Genomic DNA, 17,686 nt, shown 5'->3' on the forward strand with positions numbered 1-17,686 from the left:
AATGAAGTGTGAATCAAAGTTCTAAAAAAAAAAAAAAAAAAATCAAAAAGATTTTATTCTATATAATAATGGATCCTAAACCTGTTATTCATCAGAATCCCTTGATCACATGAGGTTTTCTAAAGAATACCAGTTCTAGGGGTCCAACCCAGGAGAGTCTGACTCCCTGGTCCTGGAGTCAAACTCAGCAGTTCGTCATTTTAATGCTTCCTCAGATGATTCTAATGACCAGTCGTATTTGAGAACCAGAGATTTAATTTAGTTACTCTTTTAAACCAAATATTTTAAAAGGTATCTTTGGAGATTCCGTTTGGAACATACTGTTTGCATTTTACTCCTGATTCCAATACTCTCCCAAGTCATGCTGTCTCCTTCCACAGTCTTCGAATGGCCACTGTGTTGTTTATGGTTGTGGCAAAGATAGTTCTGCAGAAGGATACGTTTCCTCCCATTTCTACTAAAATTGCTGAGTAACGTGAGTCGATAGATGAGAAAAGATTTTATAATTCTATTTTTATAACACCTCACAATGTCTCCTATTACCTCGAGGGAGGTTATAAAATTTTCAAAATGAAATTCCTTTGAGTTTGCTTCAATTTCTAAAGTTTGAAAAACGCTGCTTTAGATTCAAAGAAAGAATTCAAAGCTTTTCCTCCCCTGCCTCCTCCACCAGCTCTCCCACCCTGCCTCCACCGTCTGAGGCAGAGAAGCTCTCATAGGCAGTCTTGCTGCATCCAGGCTGACTTAGGAAAACAGACACCACGCTGAGTATTTTAACAGAGGGAACTTGACGTGGGAAAGTTGTTACAGATATTGGAGGGCTAAAAAAGCAAAAAGGAACACTAAGATAACAGAGATAGGCAGGAATCAACTTCTACTCTTAGGAAAGAGGTTGGAGTTACCAGAATTGGAAGTTGGGCTTGGGCCACATAGAGCTGGGACCTAGGTCTCAGGGTGGGGCAGTGCCAAGCCACTGCTGGTACCTCAGGAATTTGGAGGAGAGGCCTCTTGGATCCAGAGTTCTGACCCATGAGACAGGCACTCCCTGGAGCCACTGCTATCTCAGACAGATTGCAGTGAGGTTCTGGGAGCATGGGGAGAAGCCGGAGACAGCAACTGACTATTGCTGCCCATTGATAGGATGAGACCTAGAAACAGTGAACAAAGAGGAAGACGGAAAGTTCCTCTTCCTGCTGCCAGGCCCCTCCTGGGTACCCCAACAGGATTCCAGCTGATCAAAGCAAAATGTGGTTTCTAGAGTCTCAGCACCTGCATCACAAAGCAGAGCGCAGAAGGGAGCATTTGGAGCAGGGTGACATTATGTTAATTAAGCACAGCATCAGACTATCCTTTGGGTCAAGAAAACAGTGAAACTTGCACTGGCAGGAACAAAATTCAAAGCTTTTGTGTCCACAACTACGCTTTTTTGATGGTCAAATAAATTTCAGAAAACTGTATTTATAATCTACTCTTGAAGTGTCACAATGCCCTTTACATTAGCATAGTAAAGGATCTGAAAAGTCATGCAATAAAGGAATCTGCCTTATTTTGTTTAATTATTTCTAAAAATTGTTTAGTGTGAATTCCTTATTTTTTTTTTCAGATATAGTATTCCTCAGAACATGCGAACTGTTGTAAATGCTGTTCTAAAATAAAGGAATGACTTAAGTCTAAACTGCTTTTTTTTTAACCTGTTGGCTTCTAAAACTGGGAAAAAAAAAGAATAAATTCAAGTGAAATAGGTTGATATCTGTTAAAGGGACATTCTCTTCTGCCGTTTACCACATAGTTAGGAAAAGAATTCCTCACTCAACCCCCGGAAGAATCACTAACCACGACCTATCACAAAGACTACCAGCTTCAACAAATCTGAGAGAAACAGGAGAGCCGTCCACGAAACTATGTGAATCATCCTGCACACCCTGGATGCCAAGCTGCCTTGAACACACCGGGAGCTTGAAAATTATCCCACAGGGCAGAGTGGCTCTATTTTTATGCAAGGAGATAAAAAGAAACTCTACTCTTTATCTTTCTAAAACTTTTAGGACTACGATTATTTCTACACCCCCGTGCCTGCCTCAGGCTGGAGGAAGCATCTGATTGTAACACCTGACACAGACTAAAACACAGAGTGAAGCACAGTAAAACCTGGGGAGTGGGGCTGAGGCCACCATGTGGCAGCTGCAGATGAGTGGGTAAAAAATGCTGTCTGCAAAGGCAGATGCAGAGATAAAAAGGAACAACCAGGATGAAGAGAGAGAGGAGGAGAGGAAGACGAAAGAGGAGGACGGAAAGGGGAGGAGAAGGAAGGGAGGGAGGGAGAGAGGGAAGAAAAAAGAAAAGATAACTGCCTGAAGATTTTCCAGCTCCCTTGGGGACTGGCTCCAAATTATTCCTATTTAACGAGAATGTTTCATTTTATAACACCACAATGTCGCACTAATATAACTGTTCCTATCGTGTTATGCTAATCTGGCTTTTACTTTTCAGCTGGATTTTGTTCATAAAGACAACTGATTCCTATTTGGAAATCTGGAAATTTCTTCAGCAAAAGTCATTTGAATTGATTTAATTTATCTGTCTATTCTATTTTTAATTCTAAAAACAGGTACCAAAAAGTTCCAAACAATTGAATGTAGATGAAAGTAACCATCACATGACTTCAGCATCCTTCCTTTCACCATGTTGTGCTACCAGCAGACCTGACAGGATACTAAATTTATACTAAAGTATTAAGACAAGTCTGGTTCTGAAAAATTTCTCTGTTCCATTCATTGAGAAGTTGATCAGCCAAGGCAGAAGACTGGTAGTTTTGTCTCCAATACCCACAAAACAGAGAAGTTCCTGGGGCAGAGACAGGAGAAACCAAGTCCAGTTAAATATGCATAGTTCCAGGGATTAAAATCTATTAACATCCTAGCAGATACAGTCTCTTTCTGAAATTAGATTTCTTTCATTGGATCTGGCTTCACTTCACAGTCAAAACACTTCTGAATATTGCCCAAGCCGGCTCCCAACCTCCTTTGAAGGTGACTTATCGGTGGTTGCTTCCATAGGTGTTCTTTTGCCTTAAGTAACATCACATCCTCCACCTAAATTCACTGGCTTTGTCTTGCTCCTCTTTCATTTCGTTCTCACTCTTTCTACCCTTTTGGAATTAATCGGTTTGTTTTCCAAATTTGACTTCGGCTGGAATACAGATTCAAAAGTCCCTTTGCTCAGTGGCCTACAATTGAAGGCCAGCACCTGTACCCATTCCCATATTTAGTTCTGCTCACAGAATCTATTTGTAATGCAAGAGTGGGTGGACTGAAAATAGCAAGGAGTGTCCTTTTGTCCATAAGCAGAACTCTGACCTGTTGTTATTTCATAAGTAAAAGTACCTGTGGGAGAGCATACCAATTAACCCTTTCATAGACCTGAAAAATTATTCTTAATAAATATTTCAGCAGTGTTTGCTTTTTCTCTTTAACAATTGTAAACATACTCATTTGACAATTGTATTTGCTGATGACTCTGGATTTTTTTTCTTCATATATTTTGTAATTTAGAATTGTGAGTTCATGTTGGGTGGGATTTCATCTATAAGAATACTGTGCAGGGTTGAAAATATGTCTTTCTAGAGAAGGTTTTAATTACTTTTATTGAAGGCACCAGTATTATTATCAGCCTGAGACTCCTTTTCATGCTATTTTGTTGGAGAATCTAGGCCCTCTAAACAGTGTAAATTCAAACCCTAAACTTAAATGAGGACAGCCTGAGGTTCTTAGGTTTTTTCACATTCTCAGGATTTTTCTTCCCTTCCCTCTTCCTCAAGCCATCAGGCTAACCAAAAGAGTTTTCTATAAGTCCCTTTGGAAGAAGGGGTTAAAATTTTTCGGTCCTCCCCTTTCACAGATATATTTAAGGGTTCCTTATTTGAGAGTCTTAAATCAAAATTTCTACCTTTCATGGCCCTAATTTTGTCTCCTAATTTTGTCTACTTCCATAGCCATTAAAACACAAACTCATTGGTAATCAGAGTGGCAGAAAAAAAAAATCCAGAAGAGTCAAAAGATCAGTTTCTGGGGTATTTCCTTTACTTTCTTATTAGTACTTAAAAGCACACTTGTCATATTTTTATTCAGTATTTCTAAGTAATTTTTAGTAAGAGAGTTCTCAGATTAGTCAGCAATATTGCTGGAAATGAAAGTCCTATGTTGTTATTTTTCACGTATTTCTATTCTTAGCATATCTGTTCTTGCTGTCAAAATTCCTTTGTATATGAAGTCACTTCTGAAAATGGACTTACTTGGTAACGACTTTTGATTCCTTATAGACTTACACTGAAAATATCTTCTTAGGCAAAGTGAAAAGAAGGTCTGTGCAATTATTGTCAGCCTCACTCAACAGAAACAATCGACATGAAGAGTGCAGTACTACCTTTCTGTTCGCCTCTCACAACCACAGTTCGAAAGTTTCTGGTTTTCTCCAAAACAAAAGAGATTATGAATGCTTCCTTATGAGAAAGGTTCTTTGGAATTAGCTTTGGGAAGGAAAGAAGGAAGGAAGGAAGGAAGGGAGGGAGGAAGGGAGGAAGGGAGGAAGGGAGGAAGGGAGGAAGGGAGGAAGGGAGGAAGGGAGGAAGGGAGGAAGGGAGGAAGGGAGGAAGGGAGGAAGGGAGGAAGGGAGGAAGGGAGGAAGGGAGGAAGGGAGGAAGGGAGGAAGGGAGGAAGGGAGGAAGGGAGGAAGGGAGGAAGGGAGAGAGAGAGAAAGGAAGAGGAAGGAAGGAAGGAAGGAAGGAAGGAAGGAAGGAAGGAAGGAAGGAAGGAAGGAAGGAAGGAAGGAAGGAAGGGCCCTATGCTTGAAGAAATCTAGGTCTCTGTGGGAAAATCAGGATTTAGGCCTTAAATCTGATATTTAAAACTCTCTCCAATTTCAGTTTTTCTTTGGCTTGACTTTAATAGAAATCTTTGAGGGGGAAATAAGGCCGTACTTTTATAACACTAATGTTAATTTTCAGTTAGATCAATTTCATCAAACTTAGCCATCCAGTTTTTAAAAATATATTATTATTTAATTAAGTAATAATAATCAGAAGAATTACTCAGAAAAGAGAGTGATATTGGAAAATCATGTAGGGTAATGCAAATCTCATAGGCTAGATAGAATATTCATAAGGTCTTATGGTTTTGAAAACTATTAAGAATGCAATTTCTATTATAATTTTACATATCTTCTTAGTAACAGTATTTCTTAGCCTCTCTTTTATTTTACCGATTACCAATACAGAGAGAATTTGGATCTAGCCTAAATTCTTCTGCAAATCAAACATACTTCCTCTTGTTGTAGTCCTAATGGAGACCAGATTCTTACATAATAACCTTTGATCTTCCTGAAGACCCACCCACTCAGCCATGCATTCCATTGCATTGTCTTAGTTACCCAGCCACCATGGAGGATATCCTGAAGGGAAAAGTTCAAGATCAAACGAGATGTCTCTCTTCATGAACTAACAAATATAATTTCCTCCTTTCTAGTTTTATTAACAATGAGAATTTCTCTTCAAGTAACACCCTGAAAGCAAAGGTGCCACAGAAAATGCATCACTTTTAAATACCACAAAGCCTTGAAAATGTTACTCTATTAAACATTTTCCGAATAATGGTGTTTGTGCAATAATTATAGCTTGAGGTTTTCTGTCATCAGAATCAAGTGGCTGATTTTCTAATGACCCTTTTTGCTCTAAAAACACAATGATTCTGATTGTTTCTGGCACAAATTATGTTGTTCAAAGGTAGACTTTGATTCTTCTCTATCTCTCTTTGACTCTGTTTTCAAAGTAAAATGGAGTGTTAACTAATTCAAAATCAGTCAATCTGTATAGTTAAATTCTATCGCCTCTATTTGCCATTGCTCTTTCCTTCTTTTCTACCCCAAAACATCTATAAGCATGTCTTTTATTCTCCATAACTTATTCTTATGTCTGACACATTTTCCCCACATAGACCCTCTCTCTATACATATATGTATGTCCATTAATTACAGAGAGTAACCATGTATTCATAAGATCATTACAGAAGAGAAAATCATTAATAATAACAGCTACTATTTATTAAGCACTTCTTATAACCCAGGATTTCTGTTAGGTGCCTTTTAGCAATCTGTTATGAGTTGAATTGTGTATCCCCAAAAAAGATATGTTGGAGTCCTAACTCTCAGCATCTCAAAGTGTGATCTTATTGGAAAAGAGGTACTTTACAGAGGTAATTAGGTTAAAGTGAGGTCATTAGGGTATACCCTATTCCAACATGACTGGTGTCCTTGTAAAAAGGGGAAATTTGGGCATAAAGACATATATATATCTACGGCCATGCCACCCTGAACAAGCCTGATCTTGTCTGATCTTGAAAGCTAAGCAGGGTCGGGCCTGGTTAGTACTTGAATGGGAGACCACCTAGGAAGACCAGGTGCTGTAGGCATAAAAAATAAAAAGTACGGGGTTGTAAGCTGACAAGGTCCTTGCAATCTGTGAGATCAACCAAGGGTTATATATATTCACATGGTCTTCTCCTTGTATGTGTATGTGTATATATATATATACACACACATATATATATATATATACATACACATACACATACAAGGAGAAGACCATGTGAATATAAAGACAGCTGTCTATGATCCAAGGAGAGGCCTACAACAAATCCTTCCCTCATAGCCCTCAAAAGGAACCAACTCTGCCGAGACCTTGATTTCAAACTTCTAGTCTCCAGAACTGCGAGGCAATAAATTTTTGTTGTTTAAGCCTCTCATTTTGTGGCACTTTATTACAGCAGCCCTAGAAAACGAATGCATAACTCTATAATTTAGGTCTTAGTCTCTTTTTATAAACAAAGAAACTGGGGCATTGAAAGATCAAAAACCTTACCCAGAATCATATTGGTAGTAGGTGGTAGGACTGTCATTTAATGCAGATCTGATTTAGTTCTAAAGCCTAGGTGTTTTCCACTGTATCGTGCTGCCTCCAAACTTAAGTTGTTAGTTATTTTTTTCATCTCGAAGATCACTTCTCTGTGTTTTGAAAGTGCGTTATCACAGAAAGTTCAAGAGTTAGGTAGAGCCATTGACCTGGTCTGGGAAAGACAATGTTATTCACTGGTGCTGAGGGCAACAGTTACCTTGCCCCAGACATCAGTGGGGAATTGGAAAAGTGAAACCAGACATGAGTGGCAGGGGCTCAGGAAGTTGGGAGACTATGTGCTTGTCTACCTGATTGAGACTGGATGGGAAATGGAAGGAAATCTTTGAGTCATTTTCCTGAGAGAGGATCCCAGTTCAAGATGAGGAGGAGGCAATAAGACACCCAGCGAGCAGGTGGTAAAAACAAACAAACAAACAAACGAGCAAGTAATGAAAACAAAGATCCAAGAGGAAAGAAAGATTTCCCAACTTTTAACAAAATTCTAGCCCAAAGGCCAGCAATGCCAAGAAAGGAGTTGTCACCTACAAAGGTGTGGATTGTTCACTCCACAAAGGTGCCTGGCCAGGGTGGTAAATGGGGCTAGGGTTCAGCCTGCATTCCCCCTACCGAGTTGTGTGCCATGAAGCTGCACCATGCCTGGTCAGCAAAAGGTGCCTCTTTTTCTAATTCGTACAAAGGTATCTGTGGTCCTGACCAAGAAATAATTATCTCAAGATTGGGGCATTTGTATCAGACCTTTAGATCATTTCTCTGTTCTGTGGAATAGAACAGAGCGTGTTGATTATTGTAGGATCAGAAAGTAGTACTTTATAAACATGATTGTTTTATGCTTTTGAGATTTTCCTCGTTTCCTTTTATTTTCTGTTACTATTCTTGGAGAGTCTCTTTTGTTGAACTAATGAAGTAAAGAAATGCAATTCATATTTTTTGCTTTATTCAGTTGGAACTAAAGTTTCAAGAGAAGATACACACTAGGAGCCCTGTATGAGCTGCTTGCTAGACAGCAGACAGGCAGAAGTAAGCAGTAATGAAGTTCTGGGGCTCACCAGTTAGTGAGATCTACAAATGTGGCAAAGCTCTGCTGTGTAAATTGGGCAATTAACTTCCTAAGTCTCATTCTTCTCACTGTAAAATGAGAGCTTGTTCATTCATCCAACAAATATTTACTAGGTGGCTACTATGTGCCTGGTATTGTTTCAGTATTCCCAGGGCAAGTCAATGTTCTTGCAGATTGGGGTAAGAGGAAAGGAAAAAGAGAGACAATACGCTAAAATACATGTATAATTCAGTGTATGAAATCCCTCTCCCCACAAGTACATCGATAGACATTACTCTTTTGCATTTCTTGGTATTCTGTTAGCCAGAGCCATTTATCTGCCAAGGAATGGGGAAGGGGATACAGTAATGCAGTAGGAATGCAAAATGATTTAAAGATTTAATATTTAGTTGCTGACATCCAAATAACATTTCCAAGTCAACATCAAGATAGTAAGCCTTGAAATCCAGGTTTTTTGAGCAAACCCTATGTAAAGGCCTGGCTGACTAGATCGTGGAGTTTTAAGCTTTCCTGGAGCAGAGAGAAGGAGGATATGAGGTAAACAGAGGAAGGTAAAATTCAAGAAGTGGGGGAAGGGAAAAGAGGAAGTTAGATACCAGTGCCTGGTTCTCTGCCCCATTTCCTTGGGCCCAGCCTCAAACATCTGGATGGATGTGGAGAAGGCCGAGGACAGCACAGTTAAAGATCACTTCCTTGTGCAGCACAGGAAGGCTCCCAGATAGGGCTGCCAGAGAAGCTACAGAAAGACCAACTAGGTTTGAATTTCAGATAACGAATAATTTTTAACATACTTACATTAATTTTTTCCTACTGTTTATCTGTAATTCCAAATTAACGGATCTGCCTATATATTTTGTTGTTGTTAAATCTGGCAACCCTATCCTAGGGGAACTTTTAACTTGGGTCCCCAGCCACCAATAGCATGAGAATGATGGCATAGAAGTGACAGCAGGAGTGTTGATAACTAGGCCTAAGGAAGCACTCTTGCTCTTTGATTGTAAAATTCTTAACATTATCTTAGATATTGTCTGGTCTATAGTTAATGCTCAACAAATATTACCTATTATTATCATTATAGAAATTGTGAAACACCCTCTTAGATCCCTGGAAAAGATATAGGGATCGAGGAATACATCAGGGATGAAGAGAAGAAATAGGGCTAACATTATTATTCCAGGGGTAGAATGGCATTGGCGAGTTTATGTAAGGTAGAAGATTGGTGAAACGTGCTGGTTTAAGGAATGAAAGCTCTCAACCCGGCCCTCTTGTGAGCCTCAATAGGTCTTGAGCCAATGAAATAAAAGAATACAGGGTTCTAACAGCACAAAGTACCATAGGCTGGGATATACAGTAGCCAACCATACTTCTCCATAGGGGAAACAGGAAAAGATTCGGTAGATGTGTGAGAGACACAGAAATAAATGTCTTTTAAATTAAGTGGAGTGAAATAGTAATAACTGCACTGGAAAACTTCTGGAAAGCCAGCTACCAATTAAAACAACCAGAAAATTCTTTGCTGTTGAATGAAATTCAAGAAAAGCAATCTTTTTGAACAGCTTTGCTTTCTGAATTTATGGCTAAACCTTCCTAATTAGTAATGAGTAATCTTTTGGAAAATGAAAAGAACGTCTCAAGACCAAAAAAAATTAAGTCAAAATGGAGGTAACAAAATTGGCAACTTATTGATAACTTTTCTTTTTTTTCTTTAAAATATACTTTTACTTCTGGTTTTATTCAGCCTTAAAATTTTCAAGTGATGTTACAGAACCATGAAAGTGTTTCCACAGCAGCAAATTCTTGTCAGCTGAGAAGTCGTAAAGTGTATATGTAATTTTCTTTCTGATGATTGGCACGGGAACTTGGAAAATAGGCAGAAATAGGTGATGACTGACAATTTCTACATAGCATCTTGCTTGATTTGGCTTGTAAAATCACTCATGTGATGAGCTTCACACAGGCTCAGCGTATATAGAAAGCAGCCTTGCATATTGATGGACCAGAAGGTTACTCCTTTGTGCCAGTCAGATGCATTCTGACCTGACACATCCAGAGTTTGCATTATTTAGTGAGGACATTGTGAATTAGCAGAAGAAGCAGCTAATATTTTTAAATTTTCAGTGACATGTTGACACAAAATAGAGATATCTCTTTACAGTAGAGTTACCCTGTGAACTCTTTACATCACCGTTCAGCCTTTTGAGAAAAAGATACTATTTTATTTTGTTAAGAAACGAAACATAAAACCAAACAGCTAACCGCTAACGGTATGAAACACCTTAAAGCACAGCTAAACAAGCAGTTTATGCTATCCTCAGATATCTAAAGTTTTTGTGGTCTCCTCAGGTTCTTCTCTAAGAGCATCTCCCAATGTGAACTAATTGTGTGTTAAGTTTTCATCAGAGGGATTATATTCACAGCAAAAATCTATCAGGAAAATGTTACCAGAAGAGGAATAAAAAGAAATACACTATGTGAAAATATTTATTCACGTTCAAGGAGAATACGAATATAAGGTTTTCTTGTTAATAATTTGAACTAAATTTCAAATGTAGAATAATTTTCCCAGATTGCCTCAAGTTTAACATTTTTAGCGAATATTTTTTTCATCAACTATATAAGTTAACATGCTACACTGATTAGGGAAGACTTGTTAAAGTACTGAAAAGGTTAAGCAACTCTTCTGGGGAACATTGTTTCATTTCAATTAAAAAAAACTGATGGGCCCAGTTAGGTTATTGACCTCTAGGAGAATAATGATGTCTTGGACATCTAGACTATGTAGGAACTTAGATTTGCAAATATTAGATCAAGTCTTATCTTTGCACTAAAAACATCTTCAAGGGACTTTTACTAGGCAACAATGTTGGTGCTATTTCAAGTGTGTTATTTAAAATATTAATATATTAAAATATTCAATATATGAAATGAGCTTTTAAAAATAAAGTACCCAATTAGTACTTTAATAATTCAGATTATTTTTTCTTTCCAACCAATCTAACGTCATGAAGTTCATAACAGTTTCTCCTTAATTTTTTTGTGAAGTAAACCAGGATCACTCACGTCTCCTTGTAGGTAGCTGAAACAAACACAGCACCAAAGGAAAAACATGATCCTCTGAGCCTGCTCCTTATAAAACAAGGTAAATTCTGACCTTACACAGATAATATGCATGTTAGATCATCTCTGACAAGCAATTTTTAATTGATTGTACAGAGTTGTAATTATGGTGAATGGATTTGACTTTTAAAATATAAAATGAAAATCCAAGATATTGATAAATAATGATCTGTGTTAAAATGGTCATATTTATGATGAAACATTATCAATTCAAGTCACTACATAAAGCAAAATGTCAACCTTCTGTCACTTATCAAATGGTTTTTAATATCAGATAGTTGGAATCATAATATAGAATCCTACTATATAGAGGTCAATTATTTAACAATTTAGAATCATTGTTTTCCTTCATTATCCCTATGATAATTCTCTCTCCTTTGACCTTTTCATTTCTAAAGATGTGTTCTCTAATGGTGATAAATGGAAAGAGGTAAAATTCAAATTAACACTTATACTCATGGCAATTCTGGCAAAACTATGAATGGGAGGGGGTGTGAAGTTATTGGCTCCAATTAGAACCAAGTGTATGACCCTGAATCAATTAATTAATTGATTAGGGACTTGATCAATTTTTGCCTTCTGGCCATTATCACATCTAAACCGGAAGTTGGTTATAATTACAAAACCATATAAAACTACCAGCGATCATAAGTTATATTTTAAAAAGTCAATGGGAGAATTAATGCTGACTCTAAATGCACATGTGCTTATTATTCGAGTCTCACAAAGCATTTGAAAACCACAGCTGTTGATAATGCTTTTGATTTGCCAGATCCTGTAACAGTCCACTTAACTTTGCCTTGAACATGGCATTTGTACCACATTAAAGTTTGGCAAGCTTAATCTTTGCTAACCACTGGCAAATGTGAACATGCTATAAAATATAAAAATATATTTCAGCCAAAGCCATTATCAGGTATATATTTGTTTGGATTTGACTAAGAACTTCTAATTTGTTCATGCACACTTGGCATCTTTGCATTCTGTGTGGTGGCTTTGCTTGCAATGAATATATTACATGCATAATAGTCAACTAAAGCTCTAAGTGCCGTAGAAGAGGAAAGAGAGGAGAGAAAGAAAGAAGTCCTATTTTACTTCTGTCAGAGTGAGAATGAACCTTCATAATCTCTTAGAGAGATCTCTTCCAATGTCCACTCTGCCCCATCCTCCTACCTGAGCTGCCCCACACTAAAAATATTTTTGAATAGTTTTTTTATTGTCTTTCATATCATCACATAAGAGAACCTATCCTGGCATTTACCTGGTTACAAGCTTCATAATAGAATAAAATTATACTATCTGGCTATTTACCAACACGAAGCTCAAGAAAACCATCATCTCTAATATTCTATCACCATGGAGTTCTTCAGTCTAAGAGTCCACAGCACCCAGAGAAGCAGAATAGGTGGAGGCGGCAAATGATATGGAAATTGTTGTTCTGTTTTGTTCATCCACTCATTTAGACAAAGACGGCCAGAGCAATAAGTGTTAAAGGATGGAGTTTGTAATTTAGTCCTACTTCCTCTCCAAGAGGCATCATATAAAATTTTTCATTAACCCTCCCATTTATTACCCAACTTTCCCATTTAATCACCCCAAAACCTTTCAAATATGGCATCTCATACTTATCTCATGACATGTCATAAAGGTGAAAAGGTAAGAATTATGTAATTATTATGTTCCTTGTACAAAATCAAAGGAAAGGTCGATTTCACAGCAGCTCCAGAATCAACATTCGCTCATTGTAGCTCTCCACCCATACCTACCTTTCAATCTCATGACAGGATCCACATTCTGTGCAGTTTTTAGTGCCCAGCAAATGGACACATGTAATTAATAAAGAACACTGAACATAAATGTACCTGTGTTTCAGGTTTAAATAAAATTTAGTTCTATCAAGGAAATGTAACAGATCAACCCCCTCAAATAAACTGAACAAAACAAAGACACAGATCCTTTCCCTAACATCATTTACTCACTCACTCACTCATTCATTTATTCAGTAAGTACTGAGCTTCTACTAAGTTCTAGGTGTCATCTTTGACACTGTACACTTTAGAGAGTGAGTGAGGTAACATGTAAAACTACTTATCACAGTGCCTGATATATGGGAAGCGATCAATAAATTTAAAATTCTTTCTTGAATTTTTATGTTTCAACTAGTCCATCAATCAAAACCAATATTCAATCTAAAGACAACCATTTGCTTCTCACCCAGTGTCATCATTCCTTTAAATCCTCCCTGCATGTAGTTATATCCGATGAATTTAGGCGTGAGCTATTGAGCCAGGGAGAATGAACCACACTCAGGCCAAATGATGGCTCGTGAATCTTGGCTTGCCTTTTTTTTTTTTTTTGCCGTTGTTGTTGTAAAAGAAGAGAGAAAAAGATCAGTCAAGAGTCCCAGTATTATAGGCTGTATCTGTAAACACGCACACATACACACGCACTTATGGTAGATTGTGTCGTTAATCTAGGCAAATAACTTTACAACTAATTGAAAATAATCATTTACTATCTTCTCTGGTTGTTTAACTAAATTTAACTTATTTATAAGCAATTTATATAAATAGACACATTCTTAAAGATAACATTTCTGCTCCATCTTGCTTCCTATTGTCTATATCTATTTACCTTTTTTCCTTGCTTGGCTTTCAAGACTAGGGTGCATATGAAGGAGAAATCAGAGATATGATCAATTTTTATCTTCCAGCAGAGTTTTCATGATCTATCCTAATTGCCACCACCAAATTGATCATGTGGCCATCCACATTAATCCCTTTGATATCTAGAGTGAATAGATCCTTCTATAAACACAGACATAAAAGTAGTTGCAGGCCAAGTTATTTAAAGAACTCATCTATGACCTCTACTGGTCACGTTATTAAAATACAACACCTACCATTCTTTCAGAAGTGTTTTCATATTTTCATTCTTTCATTTAGCAAATATTTTTAAGGACCTATTATGTGTCAGGCACTGTTTTAAGTGATGACAGTAAACAAAACAGACAGAAAAACCCAACTTTCTCAAAATTCAGCTGAGGAGACACTTGAACTAAAAGCATTAAAATAGTTAATTGTAGAGTATGTTGAAAGGTAATAAACTCTTTTAAAAAGAGAAAAAGTAAATCAAGGTAAAGGAAATTGAAAGTAATGAGAGGACATTGCTAGAGAAGCAGGTTGCATAATTAAATTGGACGTTCAGGACAAGTTTTCATGAGAGAGGAGAATTAAACAAAGACTTGAAGGAGGTGAGAGCCTCAGCGACTTAAGACCTAGCATATAGGTTCTTGAATTAGTTAAATTAGACATCATCCTGGGAGCAGGTGTCTTTTTCACAGAGAATTTCCAGAGAGATTTTGAAGTCAGACTTGTATTCAAACTCTGTATTGGTCAGCTTTTGCTGGAGCAATAAACAATCCCAAATTCTCAGTGGCTTAAAAAATGACTAATTTGCTGTTCATATTTCAGGAGGACTGTATGAGGGTCAGGTGTGAATCTGATGGGTACAGCTCAGCTGCTTTCAGCTTAGATCTATGTGTCATCTCATTCCAGAAGCCAAGGCTGAAAGAACAACCACTCTCAAAGGCATGCTATTCTCTCGGAGAAGGAGGTCAGGACTGAAGTGCGCCTAATCAAAACACACAATGTAAAGCTTTGCTCTCATGTGGCATATATCAAGTCCATTCGCATTTGATTGACCAAAGAAAGTTGAATTGGCCAAGCCCAAAGTCACTGGAGGCAGGGAGAATATATCTGGTTCATATATAGAAGTACTACAAGGAGGAGGAAATGAACTACTGTGCATTGCAATACAATATAACTTTAATGAGTTATCTATCCTTTCTGAATCTTACTTGCCCATCTGTGAAACAGAAATAAGAAAAATTACCTGTGAAGAATAAGTGAGATGTTTGTAAATGTATTTAGCACAATAACTGGCTAATAAGGGATCAGTTAATGTTAGTATCCTTGTTTTGTCTTCTTCCAAAAGTGGCATCATCACTCTGGCCCAATTCCTTTGGAGGCTTAAGCATCTATGGGGATGTGTTGGAAAATCAAGAAGTCTGGGTTTCAAGAAATCTAGATTCAGTTTTTCCTCTAAATCCTGGCTAAATTACTAATCTATAAAATGAGGCAGCTGTCTAAATGATCTCGAAGGTTCCTTTCTAGCGCTAAAAGATCCTCAATTCGAGGATAAAACATTGAAAGTAGGTTCTTGCTTTATCTCTAGAGCCACTGTTTAGTTTTAACACCAGGTGGCGCAAGAAAACAACTTAAAGGAAAAGGACAAAGCCTTTTTTTGTGGCGGAGACTGGAGAGTTCTAGGCTATTATTTTATTACAGATTGTTATAAAACAGAACGTTTGCAACTGATAGTTCCTCAGAAAGTAACACTTTGAGGAAATGGCCTACAAAAATATAAAATAAGCACTCTAGTCCTGGAACTTCATACTTTGGGAGAGGACCCTACAAAACTGGTGACTGTCCCAGACAATTTATAGGGTTAGACTTCGGAATTTGGGGATTTCCCTCTTTTTGAACAGAAATATGAGCTAACTGGAGCTGTGATTTAGGATGAAATATCTAGTTGCCATGTGATGGGAGCCAGGAGTGTCTGGGAAGAGGGAAAATTGTTTAGGAGGCTCTCACGACAGACCAGAGTCCACATACGAGGGTCTGAAACCGAGTGGTGGGAGTGGGCATAGGAAGGGACGAGAATGCTGCAGCGACAGAATCTCAAGATGCTGGGAACTATTTACATAAAAAGGCTTCAAGTAGGATAAGTCATTATGAAAGATGACTCCTGGATCACTAGGAAAATGTTAGAGTCACTGAAAGAACGTGGCAAAAAGACTTTGGAATGACAGTACTGCAGTTATCCCTGGTCTTCTCATATACACTGAGAAGAAACCAAGAGAGTTTCTGCTCTCTTAGGTACTGAGACCAACCCCTCGTATACAAATGCTAGTCCTAAAAGGGCCACACTTCCTTACCTGCTGGACTTGCCTGCTGTGGAGAGTATTGAAACGATTCAATATAATGATGGGTCTTTTCTCAAAAAATGTTTTTGTACACATAATTTTAATGGTGGTAGATTAAAATCCTGTGGATAATGGGAGAGGCTATGCATTTGTGGGGGCAGGGTGTATATAGGAAATCTCTGTACCTTTCTCTCAATTCTATGAATCTAAAACTGCTCTAAAAGGATAATACCTATTTTTGAAAATCCTGGGGGATTCTAGGAAGATGGTGGAGTAGAAAGCACTAAGAATCCCTCCCCCTAATAGACAACAATTGCACTGGCAAAATATGTCTGATGTAACTATTTTGGAACTCTGGACAGTTTATTGAAGGCTCGCAACTTCCAGGGGTAGACTTGGACAGTTAACTTTGGTCTATTTTGGCTGTCAGCACAGTAGCAGCTACCCATTCCTAACCCCCAGCCATGAGGCAGGCAGCTGTGCATATGTCCTGGAGCGGCTTGCATACAGCTTGCAGGAGCCAGGGTGGGCAAAAAGGACCCTGTCCTCCAAATATCACAGATCTATGCTCTGATCACTGAATGCTGCTTCTGATCACAGAGGTGAAGACAATGAGGCAGGCAGCCATTGTTGTTGCACCTCCCCCCATTAATGCATTTCCTGGCCCATCTGGCTGAAGTAATATCCAGCAGATTTAAAGGGCCAGTGCTCTCACCTTTTTTTTACCCCCTTCATTTTTCTTTTTTCCTTTTGGGTAGTCAGACATTAAAGACTAGAACATTAAAAAACAATTTCATATATGGGAACTGTTAAAAAGTGACCAGGTGAGCCCAAGGAAAGGCTCAGAAAAGCTCTAAGGAGACCTTAAGTTTAAACTTGAGGCTGACCCTTGGCACAGAGACAGCAATAAAATAAGAAACAAAACAAAAATGAAAAGTAAAAACAAACAAACCAAACACAAAAACAAAAACAGCAAACCATGGGAAAGGAGGAGAATCTGATTTACAATTACCACATTATTAGATTCAAATGTTCAGTTTACAACAAAAAAAATCACAAGGCATATAAAAAAAATAGAAAAATTTGACCCATTCAAAGAAAAATAATAGATCAACAGCAACTGTCCCAGAAAAAGATCTGATGGCAGAAATATTAGACAAAGACTTTAAACAGCTGTCTTAGAGATGTTCAAAGAACTAGAGGAAGATGTGGAATAAAATCAAGAAAACAATGTATGAATAAAATGGAATCATCAGCAAGAAGATAGAAAATCTAAAAAGAAACCAAAAAGAAATTCTGGAGCTGAAAAATACAATAACTGAAAAAAAAAATTCTCTAGGGGGATTCAAAGGCAGATTTGAACAGGCAAAAGAAAAAAATCAGCAAACTTGAAGAAAGGCCAATGGAAATTATTGAGTCTGAAAAACAGAAAGGAAAAAGATTGAAGTGAACAAAGCCTTAGAGACCTGTGGGATACCATTAAATAGACCAACATATACATTGTGGGATGCCCAGGGGAGAAGAAAAAGAGGTAGAGAGAATATCTGAAGAAAAAATGGCT

At 37.7% G+C, this 17,686-nt stretch overlaps 1 long non-coding RNA gene and 1 pseudogene across 1 annotated transcript in view; one reads left to right on the forward strand and one right to left on the reverse strand.

Moving 5' to 3' along the window:
• The window catches only part of LOC107196790, a 76,486-nt gene that overhangs the window by 29,600 nt on the left and 29,200 nt on the right, over window positions 1-17,686 (reverse strand). The window lies entirely within an intron of this gene.
• Window positions 6,343-6,461, forward strand: LOC112475091 (annotated as a pseudogene).

Source organism: Pteropus alecto, unplaced genomic scaffold (genome assembly GCF_000325575.1).
Source record: "Pteropus alecto unplaced genomic scaffold, ASM32557v1 scaffold50, whole genome shotgun sequence".
NCBI lineage: Eukaryota > Metazoa > Chordata > Mammalia > Chiroptera > Pteropodidae > Pteropus > Pteropus alecto.